This window comes from Engystomops pustulosus, chromosome 7, assembly GCF_040894005.1.
Source record: "Engystomops pustulosus chromosome 7, aEngPut4.maternal, whole genome shotgun sequence".
NCBI classification, from domain to species: Eukaryota; Metazoa; Chordata; class Amphibia; order Anura; family Leptodactylidae; genus Engystomops; species Engystomops pustulosus.
The window spans coordinates 42303692-42321563 of NC_092417.1; the positions used below are offsets into that span (position 1 = coordinate 42303692).

The 17872-nt window shown below is 43.6% G+C and overlaps 1 protein-coding gene across 8 annotated transcripts in view; it reads left to right on the forward strand.

The window, feature by feature from the left end:
- Positions 1 to 17872, forward strand: part of SIPA1L1 (signal induced proliferation associated 1 like 1) — a 158651-nt gene that overhangs the window by 65985 nt on the left and 74794 nt on the right. The gene's annotated exons all lie outside the window — the stretch shown is intronic.

A 17872-nucleotide genomic window follows, 5' to 3' on the forward strand; every position in this document is an offset into this window, starting at 1 on the left:
TATTTATATATATATTTTTTTATCAATGATTGAAATCCTACTTTATTGAATTTGCTTTTAACATCAGTGGTGATACATGCTGCATACTAATAAAGTTACTACTATCTGATACATTTTGGCCTAGCCAGAAAAATGTATAAAAAAAATTGGTTTACGTTAGACCCTTATTAGTAACCCTGTGAACACTAAAGTGTAATATGTGGGAAGTTTAACAAGGTATATTACGGTCATTAGATTGCAACACATTTCCAATAAAATATGTGTAAAATGTATGTGCAGCGTAAGTTTTCAAATCGCTTATGATTTACTGTCGTTTTTTTTTAAAAAAAGAATCTACCTTCAAAATCCATTATGATAAACTCATAGATCCACAGTGACTTTGGTAATCTTCTTTTTTTTTGTTATCTTCTAAAATAATATTTTAAATTATGCTAATTAGCCTGATGGGCTCTGTCGGGTGTTTCTAAAGCCCCTCAGTGCTGCATTGGCTGCATGTCTCAGACCTGCTCTGCTCTTTGTAACACCCCTCCTCTCCCAGAAGCCCTACAAGGCTCATTAGCATAATTGTAAGTTGACTTTAGAAGGAAGGAAGCCATAGATAACAAATATAAGATGCTTACCACAGTCAGGGTACCTGGATCTATGAGTAAGTGCTCTTGGTTTATCAGGATGGATTTTACCATCTTCCACTATGATGTGAGAATTGTCAGACATGTCTATGCTTTGTTCCTAGTGCTAGGTGCACTGATGCTCCCATACTATGCTGCATTGAGTTAATTGCTACGGTCCTCCATACTATTCCAGAATGAATTTAAGGGCTTAGTGTCTGTCTCCTTTTGTTTTCTTGGATGAATTTTCTGCATGACAGTCTCCCAAAGCAAGGAATGTAAAACATTTTTATCTAATTACCCTTCCATAAGCTGCTGCACAAGGACTTGGGGACTGGTTTTCCAGTACAATTTTTTTTTTCTAGTTTAACCTTTTTATAGTGTTCATGCTCCATGTGCCACCGTGGTGCCACTTTTTCAAGTTTTTGTTCAATTTAATAAAAATAAGTTTTTATTGTATACTTTAGTGTGGGAACATTGGGGCCTCCTATACCCGTGGTCCTTACCTAGTGTAGCACATCAAGATTTGAGCCTCCTTAGTCATGGTCCTTACCCAGTGTAGCCTGCAAAGAGTGGCGCCTCCTTACCCAGTGTAGCCTGCAAAGAGTGGCGCCTCCTTACCCAGTGTAGCCCGCAAAGAGTGGCGCCTCCTTACCCAGTGTAGCCCACAAAGATTGGCGCCTCCTTACCCAGTGTAGCCTGTAAAGAGTGGCGCCTTCTTACCCAGTGTAGCCCGCATAGAGTGGCGCCTCCTTACCCAGTGTAGCCTGCAAAGAGTGGCGCCTCCTTACCCAGTGTAGCCTGCAAAGAGTGGCGCCTCCTTACCCAGTGTAGCCTGCAAAGAGTGGCGCCTCCTTACCCAGTGTAGCCTGCAAAGAGTGGCGCCTCCTTACCCAGTGTAGCCTGCAAAGAGTGGCGCCTCCTTACCCAGTGTAGCCTGCAAAGAGTGGCGCCTCCTTACCCAGTGTAGCCTGCAAAGAGTGGCGCCTCCTTACCCAGTGTAGCCTGCAAAGAGTGGCGCCTCCTTACCCAGTGTAGCCTGCAAAGAGTGGCGCCTCCTTACCCAGTGTAGCCTGCAAAGAGTGGCGCCTCCTTACCCAGTGTAGCCTGCAAAGAGTGGCGCCTCCTTACCCAGTGTAGCCTGCAAAGAGTGGCGCCTCCTTACCCAGTGTAGCCTGCAAAGAGTGGCGCCTCCTTACCCAGTGTAGCCTGCAAAGAGTGGCGCCTCCTTACCCAGTGTAGCCTGCAAAGAGTGGCGCCTCCTTACCCAGTGTAGCCTGCAAAGAGTGGCGCCTCCTTACCCAGTGTAGCCTGCAAAGAGTGGCGCCTCCTTACCCAGTGTAGCCTGCAAAGAGTGGCGCCTCCTTACCCAGTGTAGCCTGCAAAGAGTGGCGCCTCCTTACCCAGTGTAGCCTGCAAAGAGTGGCGCCTCCTTACCCAGTGTAGCCTGCAAAGAGTGGCGCCTCCTTACCCATGGATCTTAAGGCTCCCTTGGCTGGAATGGGACCAAATAAATTAATGCAGTAAAATTTGGCTCTACAGTAATATTCACAACAAGTCTTGAGCTTCATGGACTCCTCTAGGTGTGATACAGTGGAGGAGTTGTTGTTGTGGTCAAACATGAACTCTAAGGTTTCACAGATGGTCACGTCAGGGCAACCGAGGCCAATAAAAATAAATCAAACTTTCATTGGTCCTATTCTCCCCCCACATAACCAATATGCCGTCCTTTGTGCGGAAAACGAGGCGTCTCTCTGGTCAAGTTTTCATTTTGTTATGTCACTCAGGTACCACTAGTGTTGGCATCTACACAAGTTTCTTCTCCCTCTGTCCGCTCTGCCTAACAACCAATCACTGAGATCACCCTCCAATCAAGTTTTACTATCCATGGAGAATCCTGATTGAAGCCTTAGACTTTTATGGCAAAGCACAGATGTCATAAATAATGCATGAGAGCAGTGAAAGCGCACTGAATAATATATGAATAGGCAATAATAGCTCCCCAGTGGATGACCCCCACCGCTGGGCATGCGCCAGAACCTGGGAAAATAAAACCGCAAAAATAGAACCGGGTGACATTTATGTATCTAGTTTTTGCCAACATCTCTGGAAACGGCATTTGTCGAAGATTGTGTAAAACTTTAAGTCATTTTGGGGAAATCTGGATAGATTTGCAGAGACTTGTTGGCAGACTTTGGATTATCAGGTAAAGATCATCCACAATGTAGACCACGTGTGTTATAGCAGGTACATATGTTAGTGAGTTTGACTTTCATGGACTAATGGGCATGGGCTCATTCAAATTCTTCCTCAATGGCCTTTTCCGGTGTTTTCCCTTATTTATACATCATTCCCTTGCCAACTGATGGGACGAGTTTTACCTAAGGATAAATGTTGGTGCTTTGTCTGGGGTGCGGTCAGTTTGGACAACACTCCTGGACAGAATCTGTAGTAACAGTTATTGTATACCAGATGGTTGTTCATTGCTCTTTCTACTTTTGACTACTGTATATGGCCATCTATGTACAGGCAATGCCTGGGTTACATACAATATAGGTTCCATAGGTTTGTACTTAAGTCGAATTTGTATTATTGTAGTTCCAGACAATTTTTTTTTTTTGTCCCAGTGACAATTTGAGTTTCCAATTTTTTTGTTGTAATGGGACCAAGGATGCTTCATTACAGACACCAAACATTATCATTGCAGCCTGGGAGTAAAGTATTTGGAGAGCTTCACCAAAGGTCACAGTGGGCAGAGAGGTCTGTCTTTAACTAGGGGTTGTCTGTAAGTCTGTGTCCTTAAAGAGAACCTGCTATCCATAAATTCCTTTTTGGAAACCTCCCCGCTGTGGAGTACAACAGAAACACCGGGGAAGAGGCAGCACCTTGGACCGCCCCCTCATGAATACACCGGACCGATTTGAGAGCGGTCCGGCATTTCTATTGTACTCTGCAGCGGTGTTAGATAGCGTTATTGGAGGTTTCCGATAACGCTATCATTGCAACACTGCTGTGTTAGGTTTAACACTAGGAGCTGCTTATTTTAGTAAGAAGGTCCTGGTGCCGAATTTATGGGTGAAAGGTCCTCTTCAAGTAGGGGATCACCTGTACTACTATCATGGTACTGGCAGAAACATGAAGGAATGATGATGTGGAGTAGTTAAAAGCTATAAACAGGTCCAGCAACTCTACTTTGTCCAAATCTACAAAAAGTTAAATAAATTGCAAGAAATTGAATAAATAACAAAACTAGACCTCTTGTTACAAGTCAACAATTTTAGTAATGAAAACTTGGTCACAGCTTGCCCATACAGTTCTCTTCCGAATCTGGTAAGGGGTGAAAGTGAAAGGTGTGGGTTTTTTTTTTTTTTTTTTTTACACACTAGACAAATCTCGCGCATGAATTTAACACTTTGGGTGAGTCAGACAACCCCTTTTAAGTAACCTAGAAAGAAAAACTTATAATATTTTGAAGAGTACGGTACTCTTATTTTGCTTCTCTACTTGGTGGTTATAAAAGTGTTGGCACGACGGTGAAGCGCATGAAGAAGCCAGCAATGGAAAGTCATTGAATCTGGGTTTTTTTGTAAATGGAAACCTCTGTCCAAGTGAATTTACTGTTGCCCTGAGCTCGAAAGAAAGGACATTTTAAACAAAAGTGCACTATTATTTATATCACTGGCAACACTTCTGTTCACTGTAAACTTTCCAAATCGTCCTTCAGTAAATCTGCGTAACTTTATATACCCCTGGGTCCCCTCTTAATCTGCATTCAGCGGCATCTGAAACACTGTACATTATTCAGTGCACAGCAAAACAAACTTCCCTTCGACCAGAAAGCGAAAAATACCATGTAATTTTTTTATGGAATTTGTTTTCCTTGTGTCTGCTTTAAATCTTTGTGGGAGTCTAGATCACAATGAGGTCATTGATTTGGAATTATGGGGAAGCCCATTGTGTAGTAAGAACTCCATACAATGCAGAACCAATGCTGTGCTGAGAGCAGTGGCAGATACAGGTATCTGGGCAAGGCCGTATTTCACCAACTATAAAAAAAAAGTTTATTTTATTAATTTCATTTACTTTAACTATTGTGTAGATGATAAATATGTGGTTGGTGGTGGGACCTTTACAAATACTAGCACAGTGGTCACTAGCCTTGTATTCTTCTAGAAACTATGACCACATTCAGGATGATGGGAGCAGTGGTAGTTAATAGAGTAGTAAACATGTTCTCAGGGGGCTGGCGGGCTCTGTGCCGGCGGGAGGCAGGGGGCTGGCGGGCTCTGTGCCGGCGGGAGGCAGGGGGCTGGCGGGCTCTGTGCCGGCGGGAGGCAGGGGGCTGGCGGGCTCTGTGCCGGCGGCGGGCAGGGGGCTGGCGGGCCCTGTGCCGGCGGCGGGCAGGGGGCTGGCGGGCCCTGTGCCGGCGGCGGGCAGGGGGCTGGCGGGCCCTGTGCCGGCGGCGGGCAGGGGGCTGGCGGGCCCTGTGCCGGCGGCGGGCAGGGGGCTGGCGGGCCCTGTGCCGGCGGCGGGCAGGGGGCTGGCGGGCCCTGTGCCGGCGGCGGGCAGGGGGCTGGCGGGCCCTGTGCCGGCGGCGGGCAGGGGGCTGGCGGGCCCTGTGCCGGCGGGCCCTGTGCCGGCGGCGGGCAGGGGGCTGGCGGGCCCTGTGCCGGCGGCGGGCCCTGTGCCGGCGGCGGGCCCTGTGCCGGCGGCGGGCCCTGTGCCGGCAGGGAGGCTGTGAACAATGCATTTCCTACCCTAGGCTAATACTGGAGTCCATTGGTTTTCCCACATTTTTGTGGTAAATTAGATGCCTCCGCTTATATTCGGGTCGGCTCATAGATGAGTATATATATGTTAAGTCTTTACACACATACGCAGTTATTTTCTATGTCCTGCAGTTTGTCTCCTGGGTCACTCTCTTCATCAGCTTCTTGCAATAGTTCAACAAAGAAATGTAATCCTGCCGGTCTGTGTCCTACCGATGAAAAGACGGGACACCTCCAGTGGCACCTAGTCCCTAATTTGCACAAGTGCTATGGCCCTTGTTTCGTCATTGTGATAAATGGCCAATTTGCGGTGACAATAAGCGCGATGAATGCCGTGTACGATGTAGTAATTAGCATCTGCAGCAGAAATACGTCTCCTCCTGGACACCGGGTTCTTGTGAAACATTGATGACTTCCCTTATATCCCCACAAATTAATGGCGGCAATCTTGACTCCGGCCTTGTGATGGGTTGTAGGTTAATAGATGAGGTCATTCACTGAGAATCCCGGCTGTTTTGCGGTTACAAAGCCTTTTGCAGCTTTGGGCCTTCATTTATCACCAATTACACCAAACTAACACGACTCCTTTCTAATCTTATCCGACTACTGAATGATGGGCAGCTCCTTGCGGTACAAATGGTATCACTGACCTCTAAATTTGCAGCCTGGCACAAACTTTGCACCGCCTCCTATGATGTCTGCTTATGTTCTCGGTAACTCGGCAGAGATTATGTCCAAAACCGATTTTATTTTCCTTTTTGTATTTTTAGAAAGCTATTAGTCTCTTGCTGGGAATGTGGGAATAATGATCAGTCCTGCCATTAAAGTGTGCAACCAATGCAAGCGGCGGCCAGGTTGTTCTTTGTTCTTACCAATTAGCGCCGCAGTTTTTTTTATTTCTAGGGGTCATCAAAAAAAAAAGACAATTTTTTTTTTCCCTTTTGGCTGCAAAGATTTGTCAGTGCTCGCAGATAGTGAGTTCATATATCTGTCTGGCCAACGCTGAGCAGTGCAGGTAGTGCTGACCACATCACATCCACGGATATAAATAAATCTCATTTCCGCGTAGCCGAACGGTTTGGTCTTCTCTGAATAAAGAACAAGCACCCGGGGATCGTTTTAATGCGCTTAACTTCTTTTCAGGTAACGTATTACATTATTGCATTACTGGATGTTTCCTCTGTTGTTACAATATTACAATGTAAGAAGCTTTTATGGAATTGGATATTGTGGAATTTTCTTATTGTCATTGTACATTAGTTATCACGTATGATATGGAGATAGGATATATCACGCGTTATACGTCTTGGTTTAAGAGAGATCTGGCGCATTTCGCTCGGCGTCTGGATAAACAGGATTATAGTTAAAGCTGTTGTGTTTGGTAGCCGTGCTTTATTGTATTACATTGGATGACATGTGTAGGACCTGCCTTCCTATGGTATAATAGTCACATCTGCTGGTTTGTCCTTTCTTTGTGTCCTCTGCTAAAGATCTGATGTGATTTTCTGTACAGGGGCCTGGCTGAGCTAATGGCATTGCATTGCTGTTATCTGCTTAGCCAGCACGACTGCGATACCCCCCAGAGGACCAGCCCTTTATTACTTGTGGTGTTTGTGCACTCAGCAAGGAGAACACGCATTGTTTTGCCTCTTTTTACTGAAAATATCATTGAAAATGGTCCATATTGCTTATGTCAACTAATGAAAGATGTTACACATACAAGCTCATTACAAAGGAATTGGTGTAAAATAGCGCACTTAAAGGGGTATTGCGGGTTTAAAAATATCATGAACTAGGTGATCAATGACAGATTGATGGAGGTCCAGAATACGGCACCCTTTCTCCTTCCATCTGCTCCTGGAAATGGAGTTTCCTCTTCTCCTGTTCAAGTAAATGGAGCTGTGCAATACAAGCACAAACCACAGTCCGGTGTGGCGCTGTTCTGATTAAAGGGCCACAAATATTGACCTATCCAACAGGTCCTTCCATGCTTCATTTAATACTTTGGAAGCCTCGGAAATTGCTGAGCACAACATGTGGGAATCTTTCATAGACAGTGAATGCTGGAGATTTGCTCAAAGAGTTGAAGGACACAAATACTAAACCTACCGCTCGCACAATTAGAGCGGTTCCCTCATTCTCACTATCAGCAGGGGTCCCAGTTGTTGTACCCTTGCCAATCAAATTGTGGATACTACTTTCCTCTGGATACAACATGGTACAAAGGAAATCTACCACCAGGATGAAGTATTGTAAACCAAGCACACTGACATACTGGAGTGTGACCCAACTGGCAGGATCTGCTCTTCTTTAAGCTTCTTATGCCCTTTGATTTTAAGAAAAAAAAAAGCCTTTAAAAATTATTCAAATGAGCCTGACGGGCTCCATTAAAACCTATGGAGCTTGGAGCCCCTCAGGCTTTTTATAAAAGCCAGGGAATAAGAAGCTAAAAGAGTGAATCCTGCTAGATGGGTCACACTCCAGTATGTCAGTGTACCTAGTTTACAATCTTTCATCCTGATGGTAGATGTCTATAAGCCATATTCTCCATTCTGAAGCATCACAAAGTCTTTTCATTAGTGATGTTTTACAGTTGGGTTTCCATGTGGATTTGTAATGAAAGCAGCTGAAAACCATTTCATTTTTAATGTACTCACACACAGTGTAACTTGTGACACGGCAGTTCTCAGCGCCATGTAACAAGCCACAGTGTGTCGCCATTAAAAATTCAAGCTTTAATTTTGAAACTAGTTTCCTCTCGCACCCTGACTGTGTCAGTCTTATCCGCAATGCGGTTGCTTCCTGAGATCTCCGGATTAAAGGCATTGTCTGTAAAACATGGCTGCTTTCAGCCAAAAACAGTGCCACGCCTAGTCATATGCCAGTATTGCAGCTCAGCTGTATAGAAGTGAATGAGTTGCCGTAGCATGAACTACCCATGGGCATGATTTTGCTAGAACTAGAGAAGGCAGAGCTCTGTTTTAGAGCCTTGATTCCCAATATTAAGTGACAAGTCACTTACTTGTTGTCTATCGAGAATCTGCAGCAGAAAAGTGTAGTGTATGGGATTGTCATGGATCCTATACATCACAATTATGACATGTTACTGTGTTTGTTGCAGGGAGGTTAATTCTTTTTGGAACTGTAAAGGGGTTACAAGAATGAATCTGCACATGGCCAAGCTTTATCACCAATGTAGAAACCAACCAGTAGGTGAGGGCGTCCATCTGTTCTTGTACTAGAGCCAAGGTGGCGAACCTATGGCACGTGGCCATGCAGAGCCCCCTCTGCAGGCACGTACCATCTCCCCTGCCTTATCAAAGGTCATCGTCTGAGCTCCGGCCAGGCAGGAAATAGTGTTGCACGCCGAGAGCTCCAGTGATCCTGTCCCATTGCAGCCTGAAGCTGATCAGCTCTGCTCTCACTAGTTATGCCTTAGTGAGACCGTAGCAGCAGATCAGTGCCCAACCCCTCCTCAGTTCCAAGAATGGAGCCTACAGCATCAGAGCACAAAGATAAGAGGTCAGGAGCTGCTCACACAGAGAGTTGTGCAGACTTAGAGGTCCTGTCAGGTGGACCTCTAAACCAAGTTATAGATACTTGTGGTTTAGTGTCCCAAATCACCCTGTATACCAAATCACCGTATGCACAATATAACCGGGTGTTATGCTGCTTCACTGGCCGCGTTGTGCAGGTGATGAGTGCTGCGGACAGAGGCAAGTGTAAATGTGGCCCGGACAGCTGCCATATCCATGATCCCAAATCCACCTGTGACCAGACCCTCGACCCCAAAACAACCACTTTGCCCTACAAACCCTTTGCCAAAATTAGATTCCCCAATCCTTCACCATGCCCTTCTTTGTTTTTACCAAAGAGTTAAACCCCGTAATGAAAAACAGCATCCAAAGTTGAAAATGCCACTTTTTTTGCCATTTTGCAGCATATAATAAAATGTAATAAACAGTGCTCAAAAGGATGTACAGTCCTCAAAATGGTAGCACTGAAAAAAAATCATCTCTTATCACAAAAAATGACACCCCACACAGGACCGTACACCGAAGTATGCAAAAAGTTGGCACCAAAAAAATTGGCACCAGAGGATGGCAAAATGAATTTTTTTTTTCAAATGTTTTTTTGTTTTTGTCATCTATGAAAACATTATAAGACCTTATTATATGTATGGTCATCATACTGACCCAAAGAATAAAGTAGACATGTTGTGTGGGGTGCACAGTGAAAGCTGTAAAAACCAGGTCTACAAGAAAATGTCATAAATGTCACTTTTCTTTTTTTTTACCAATTTTACTGCACTTGGAACTTTTTTCCCGCTTTCCAGTACAGGGCAGTATATTAAATACTGTCACTATAAAGTGCAATTTGTTACACAGAAAACAAGCCCTCACACAGCTCTTTGAAGGTGGAGAGTAAAAACAAAAAAGGGGTAAAAATGGCAATATTTGGTCCATAAGCAAGCTATCCTATCACATTCCGCCAGTCCTTGCATCTACTCAGGACTACTGTGACTGTACGGGGGTAATATTCCTCACTGAATGGCAGTAATACAATATTCAGAGCTATATTTGTGTAGCATAGTATAGCAATGTTATTGGTAACATTGGCTTTTCTATAGTCTTTATTACCAGAATGATGCTATTTATGTTGTTGTTATGTTGCCGTCAAGATATTATATCCCTTTTGGAACGCAATTCAAACGCGCTGGGGAGGGACTTCACCCAATCACGTTATGCTTTTCCACTGAAACACATGCGATCGCGAATGGACACTCAGTGTACGAAGAATGAAACGCAAAGTGCACGTTGACTCAATGTTGTATTGTCCTTTCGGTCTTCAGTGACAACTGGGACTTACAAGATAGGGGGGTGTCTTAGTAGTCTATTACCTAATGAGATACAAATCGGACACACCCCTTTGACTAGAGGAATGACAGCACCCACATGTCAGTTTATTCATGGATTTTATTTGTAGGAATAGCTCAGAAAAGAAGTTTTGGTTATTGGAAAATGATGGTGCCAGACGTCAGGAGCGGTGACCGGTTCACTTAATGGAGAGCGGAGGTAGCACTTGATCAAGACATTTTTATCTTTTTATTGCATCTCCACTACTGTATGACCTGTAATAATACTGTCTTGGGCGTCCTGAATGTGTTGGACTTCCATCTTTATTTTTAAGGTAGGAAAACTCCCTATTTTACCTGGGTGCTTCAGGGTTAACACACATGTCACCATTGTTTAGACCAATGATGAATTGCCTATCCCTGCAAGTATCTGATGCGACTGATAAGACGCTTCTCTGCTCGTCCATTATAATTGCCCCGTATGACTCTGTCCTGGATGCCTCTTATTTCATTATGTGCACAAGTGGACGTCTCAGAGAGGATCAAATGACGCTTATTCAGAAACCTATAGAGGACACGATGAAAGCTATACCGGAGCAATTATATCCCTCCATATTCCTCATATTCATCTGCAATGCTGCAGGTCTCCTGATGTGTCCCTGCTGTGTGTATAGGCTATTAATAATCCTTCTATATTGCCTATAATGAGCTCCGATTTCTCTACATTTTACTACTTGTGGTTAATATGAAATGAACAACAGCAAAAAATAAAGGACGGCCACCAAAATAGCAACCTCCCTACCTCATATTCTAATCTACTGCTTAAAGGGGATTTCCATTCTGTAAAGAATTGATCACCTAACCTTTGGATCAGTGATAAATGCCAGAATAGCACCCTCCCCAGTCGGACCAGTAACCTCCCGTTCAGTCATCATGTGCCCTGGTCACTGCTCCGAACCCTAATAGTAAACACATTCACTTCTTTGAATTCCATGGATTACGATGGAATTGATGGTGGGATAGAGCACGTCCACACTACAAAGTATTAATATCCCAAAATCCCAGGACTACATTACACCCTTTGTCCCCATTTCACTCCAAGGTGTTTATGAGAGAATCTAATTTTAGTCCTGGATAAATATTCTTCAGAAGTTTTCCTTTTGTTTCCTCCTTCCGGTTTTCTGTCTCTCTCAGCTGTGTGAGGGTGAGAAACGCAGATTTCTTATTTTACTTCAAATTAATGCAAGAAAAAAAAACCCACAAAGAGGGGGAAGCATATGGCAGAGATAATCTGCGGCGAGTACGTCACAAGCTTTTTATGGGTTATTCTGAGTAATCGCGAAATCTGTGTAAAGGCCATGTGCTTTCTATATAGGAGACTCTGATTAATAATTCACTGTGACATACTGCCAGAGGGAAGGAGCCAACCAAACTGTTCAGTAGCCTGTAGCCGGCCTGCCATGTCCTCCCGCTGCTCGGTGAAGCAGCCCATGCAGATGGGAAGGGGATGGTTTTAGGAATATTGGTTATTTTTATGACTGTTTCATCGCAGATCTTTAGGGATGGCATCCGATGAGTCCTGGTATGTGAGTGGCCAACTTTAGTAATTCCTTTACATCAAAAGATAATGTCAAAATTAGACTGTCACAAAGTTGTGTGTAAAAAGAAGAGCTGGACTCTGTCTACAGTCTCTGTACCTCCGACCAAGCACAGTAGTACAAAAGCTGAATGTGGCGTCACCCGCCCGTGAAGCAGAAGCAGCACCCATCAAAATTTCCCAACCAGTGCGCTTGCTGAATATCTTATCCCAAAATGTATCTTGAAATGGGTTCTATCAGGTTATGTTGTTATTCTGTATATTTAGGATAGGGTTTAACAATCTGATTGGTGGTATTCTGGCCACTGATCACAATATTGATCACAACTCCTATGGTTCCATATGACGGTTTGTCACTCTGTAATGTAATATTATATTTGTATATGGTATTCTAATGGACAGTGAATGTCAGAGAATGAAATGCCCAAACACTGTGGGCTTAACCTACCACTCCATTTTGTGCTCGATGGTGGGTGTTTGACCGATGGAACCCCCAATCAGATTGTTATACCCAGAAGTCTCGCTAACATTTTTCCTGAACAGACGCCCCCAGAACAGACTATGGCTGATGCCGCTGACCCGAAGAGGCTGCAGCTCACGGCCAGTACCGAGGGAGGGAAGAGAAAACTTCATGCAAGTTTTTACGAGTTTTATAGTCGGTAATAGAGTAATATAGTCTATACAGGCGTTAATGTGACCCTACTCTATGGAAAGGGGTAAACATTTATATCTATGTACAACCCCTGTAATCCGCCAGCAGGTGCTTAGATTATCATGTGTTCTGGAAAATCAGGCAAAATATGTAACATTTTTCCTATAATAGTAAATGCTTTAGATGATGCTTTAGAAATGTAGGTGGTTTGCTATAGTTTCAGAGCGGTCCCCAGGGGACATCACATTTACTGCCCATGTGATTATGAGGGAGCAGTATCTAGTGATTTAATATAACAAAAGATGCCATGCAGTCTAATATTAATCCACGGAAATGTTTAATACCTTTACAATGATGGCCATTACCAGGGATTATACGTACACGGGGAAGAATGGGATAAATGGGTCAGGATGAGGATCATTTATAATCGCAGAGTATCTTCCGAAAGCACATTTTGATTTAACCTAGGAAATTGCTTCTAAAATGTGAGAAAGTGTATCCTATAGACGGGTTCATAATTATCAGTCGCTGTATGGCGACTGGTGTTTAAATCTGAAACTTTATTTTCCGGGCTGGGGTCTTAGCTGTCACACGGAGAGCAGATTTTCTGTTGACAGCGATGACGACTTTGTAACAGGTTTTTTTATGAACTTCTGTCAAGTGCGATGTGGCGGGTTTCATCTAGGGTTTATTACTGAATCTCCTTCCATCTCCTGGTCATCTGGTGCTCATCTAGCAGCATTACTGGTGCCAAATCAAACCACATGGGCGGAACATTAACCGTGCGTCTGCTCTGCACACAAACAGGATCAGATATCTGGATTATTGCAATTTGCAAGATTTTATCCAACGCAAGTGATTTCTTATTTGTAAGGAAATAATGTCCTCTTTCATTTGTTTAGATGCCTCACATTGTATGAATCCTAAAGGAAACATTTAGTGACGCAAGTCACTTCTTTATTATTCAATTCTCTCTCAATTGAGGAGGAAGCAAGACTGAATTTTAGAATGTGTTGCACATACTACTGCCAAAAGGTATTAAAGGGAGCTTTGTAATCTACAGATGGCATGTTATAGAGCAGGAGCAGCTGAGTATATTGTACATGGTATTCTATCTGCAGGCAACATGTTATAGAGTAGGAGGAGCTGAGCTATTTGTATGTGCTGTATTTTCAGTAGTGGGTATGTTATAGAGCTGTTGGTGCTGCGCAGAGAGTACATAGTTTCCCATTTGCATTCAGCAGGAGCCGATTTATATTGTACATGGTGTCCTATCTAGAGAAGGAAGAGCTGTGCAGATTGTGCATGGTGTCCTATCTACAGCACTTGTTATAGAATAGGAGGAGCTGATCTTTTACATAGGGGTTTATCTGTAGGCAGCATGTTATAGAGCACAATGATTCATAGCTTTGTTGGAAATGATTCCTAAACAAGCAATGAACATAAGTTTCAATTAATATGTGTCCTGCTGGCCCAGCCAATTTTACAGGAGTGCCAGGACAGCAGCAGCAGGACAGAGGTCCCGTGGTCATGACCAGTGGGGTCCCAGCAATCACACCCAATCACCGTATCACCCATCTAGGGGGCAGGGGATAACTTTTAAACTTGGGACAACCCTTTTATGTTTCAACCGTTTTATAAATAGTCAGGTGTAGACAAATATATCATTATGCTGCAGAGTGCATTCAGATAGGTGTTATATAATAAGTAGCAGAAGAACTAAGCATGAAATAAACAGCAAAAACAATGGCCCAAATGGCCAAAAATGAAGTCTAAGGGGAAACTACAGAAGACGAGACAAGACGCATAGGGAATAGGGTAATTAATGAGGGGAAGGGGGTAAGTAGTGGGCAAGATCCTTTCCATACAACTAGACACCCATCCCAGTCGGGATGCCGCCAGCAGTCAACCAAATGTCCAAGGTGGGTGTAGCCCCAAATGTGGGCCGGTGCAACCAAGTCTTGTGGAACTGTTCTTATCTACCATAGTCACCAGCCCTCAGTTCCTCCATATGCCTAATTAAGTCCCAGCACCTCTATCCATTTCAGCCTGGTAGGGGCTTCAGTACATCTCCATAGGCGGGGGTTATCCGTCTCATAGCCATGATGAAATGGCGCAGTAAGCTTTTATTTGTTTGTTTGTCTTTCTTTTTATGTTTTGCAATGGTACCAGGATGCATGGACAGGAGCGCCAGCTCAGGAGTAGGGGTGACTTTCCTGTGGCAGATACTATTATAGAGCTCAAATGTGGCTTGCCAGAGGCCCACAGTCTCCACATCGCCAGCATGGATCTGGAACTATGGGAACAACCCTTTTAATCACATGACAGCTATGGGACTTCTGGGAAAAAAAAGTCCCCTTCCAATATCTTATCCTGAACAATTCCGGTCAATTGTTTTGTTTTCTATTCCCTATTCATAATCTTTGGAGATGACATGCGAGGGAGACCGTACAAGCCTTTTTTTTTTTTGCAAAGGTTCGTCGGAGACGGTAAAAAAAAAAAAACTGTGGTGGCCAGAAGATAAAAATAAATTAAACATTTACTTACCTCTGTGGTCCCCCCCGGCATCCCACGCTGCCATCTCTCCGGTCTGACCGGGGGCACACCCAACCACCCCTATTCCCAACTTTAACAAACAGGGGCACGGACCGGAGAGACGGTAGCACAGGGCAGTTATTTATTTATTTATTTTTTAAAGCAGCCCCCTCCCGGCCACCAATGGTTTTTTTTTTTGTGTTTTTTTTTTTTTTAGTCTCAGACGACGCCTTTAATGCTTTTCTATCTTTGATATTATTGATTTAACCACAAAACAATCAGATTAACATGCAATAAATTAGGAATGGTCTGCAGAAACACCAGCGATACCCGGGTGCCCTCTCTCTTAATGCTGATTTATTGGGCACCTTCAAATACGAGAGAAATGGCTGATATGGTAAATCCTGAGAGGTCGGGCAGGACAATGTTCTCAGGTTTATTAGCTAATGACATTGGTCAATCAACAATGTGTAATTGTCGGCATTAAGTCTAATGATTATATAAAGTTCTCCTCGGGACGGATCGTTCCACGGCGCTGGTCAGGGGCTTACACTTCGGTTTCATCTCGGCGGAGGCATAATTGATAGTAATTAACTTTCATGCTGCACAAATATCCTTTAATCATCTGGAATTTTTATTACTCTGCAGACGGACCTGTAGATTTAGATAAGTTAACGTCCCAAAGCCCACCGCTTTGTAGTAAATCTGCTTAATTGATGATCTAAGCAGAAAAGGCAGATCCTGCTCAAATCTTTTTATGTTCTTGTAAGAAGCTGGACAAACTCTCCCAGACCTTGTGTATTTACTCAAGGAGGGACTGGCCATCCGTCCTATTTGTTTAGAAACTTATTAAAAGGCTTTCCCATGGCTTAGCTGTAGATGACCTACCCATAGTATAGGGCATCTTTATCAAATTGGCTGGGGGTTAATTTTGCGTCGCCCCTGAAAATTGGCCGCAGAGTTGGGGCGACTGCTGCTGCCTGATTCTGCATGTCATGCACCTTGTACATTGTATAACAGCTTCGCTGGGCCATGTAACTCCGGTCCATAAATACTAATGGTATTGACCTTTATTACAGCAATGGGAGCAATAAACATGGTATGAGACAAAGCATGAGGAATGGAAGTGCCAGGCGTCTGACCCCTTCCAATCTCCGCTGAAGTCAGGACACTTGGACACTTTACCTTATGAGTTTTGTAATAAAGTGTGTGTGTGTGGGATTCTGAGTAATTTAATAATATACATGTATTAAAAGTTCGGCTTTGTTTTTTTCATAAAGTAATAAAGTAAAGCTTACAGGCTTCACGCTGTCAATAAAACGGTGCAGAACTTTAATTGGATGTAAATTGGTGAATTACCTAATATCCTGCCCCCCACGCACTCTACAAAAAAACATGAACTTCTGAAAGCAGCTTTGACCATGCAAAACTGCAGTGTTGAGTATTTGCCTTGTATCTGTATAACCATACGTTTTGTGTGTGTAAGTAGCAGCAGGACTGTGAAAAATGCATGGGGGGGGGGTGGTGGTATCTCCTCCCACTTTCTTATTCTGTGATCTCAAGATATTCCCCAGCCCCTCTCCTCCTAATATGTAAGCTCAAAGTATTCTACTGATTTTACTTAGACTTGGGCCAACCCGTTGAGGAACATCTTTCAGCAGCTGCCCCTCCATTCTGCAATCTGCAATCCTAGAATATACAGGCGGTCCCCTACTTAAGAACACCCGACTTACAGACGACCCCTAGGTACAAACGGACCTCTGGATGAAATTTACTGGTAATTTACTGTACTTTAGCCTTAGGCTACTATACACAACTGTAACAGTTATCACAGGTGTCTGTAATGAAGCTTTATTGTTATTCCTGGTTCTTATCACAACCCAACATTTTTAAAAAATTTGTCACAGAGACCAAAATATTTTTGACTGGGGTTACAATGATAAAATATACAATTCCGAATTGCATACAAATTCAACTTAAGAACAAACCTGCAGAACCTATCCTGTACGTAACCTGGGGACGGCCTGTATATGCATATTTCTCAGTCCTGCTGCTTCTACACATAGTGGTATAATTTATTACAGCATTTAGCTTTTTAGATGAAAACTAATGTTTAGACTACCTTTAAGGCAGAACTGTTTGACTGGAGGTCCTACAAGGGTCAGAAGGGCCAAGAACCCTGCCGTGAAGTAGCTTCACAGGCTATTACACTGTTTATTAGCTCTCCCCCCTTTCTCCCACTGTGTAAGATTACAGCAGGAAGAGAGGGCAGGAGGAGGTTGAGACAGTATGACTGCCTGAATCAGCAGCATGGAGGGGTTCTGGTAACAACACCAGGGGGCCCTTCAATCTCATTAGCATAATTGTAAAAGTTGATTTGAGAAGGAAAGAAGTCATAGTAAACAAATACTGCTGATTTTGATGGTAGATTTCCTTCAAGCATTCCCATAGAGCTGAAGGTAGTGTGCTTGTTTAACCCTCCATTCAACTGGGATTCCCAGCCATCAGACACTAGTTATGGAATAACAATAGAGTACTGCCAAATCCTAAAGACCCGGTGCCTGAAAGCGCATCTTATGTATAGGCACTCCTTCAGCCTAGAATGAAGATGAATAAACATCTTGCTATAATTTATGTATCCTAATTGAGATGACATCAGACCAGCTTTCTTGCCGACCTTCCCAACGTTTTCGCCATCCTCGGCTAATCCTTGCCTCTGTATTTCTTATTGTAGGTTACAAGTAATTATCACAATTAGGTTTTTCGCTGTGATTGTCCCGAGATGTTTTTACAATGCACATTTTATTAGGACAGTACAAGGTAGCGAATAGGGAAGAGCTTCTCATAGGAGGAGGA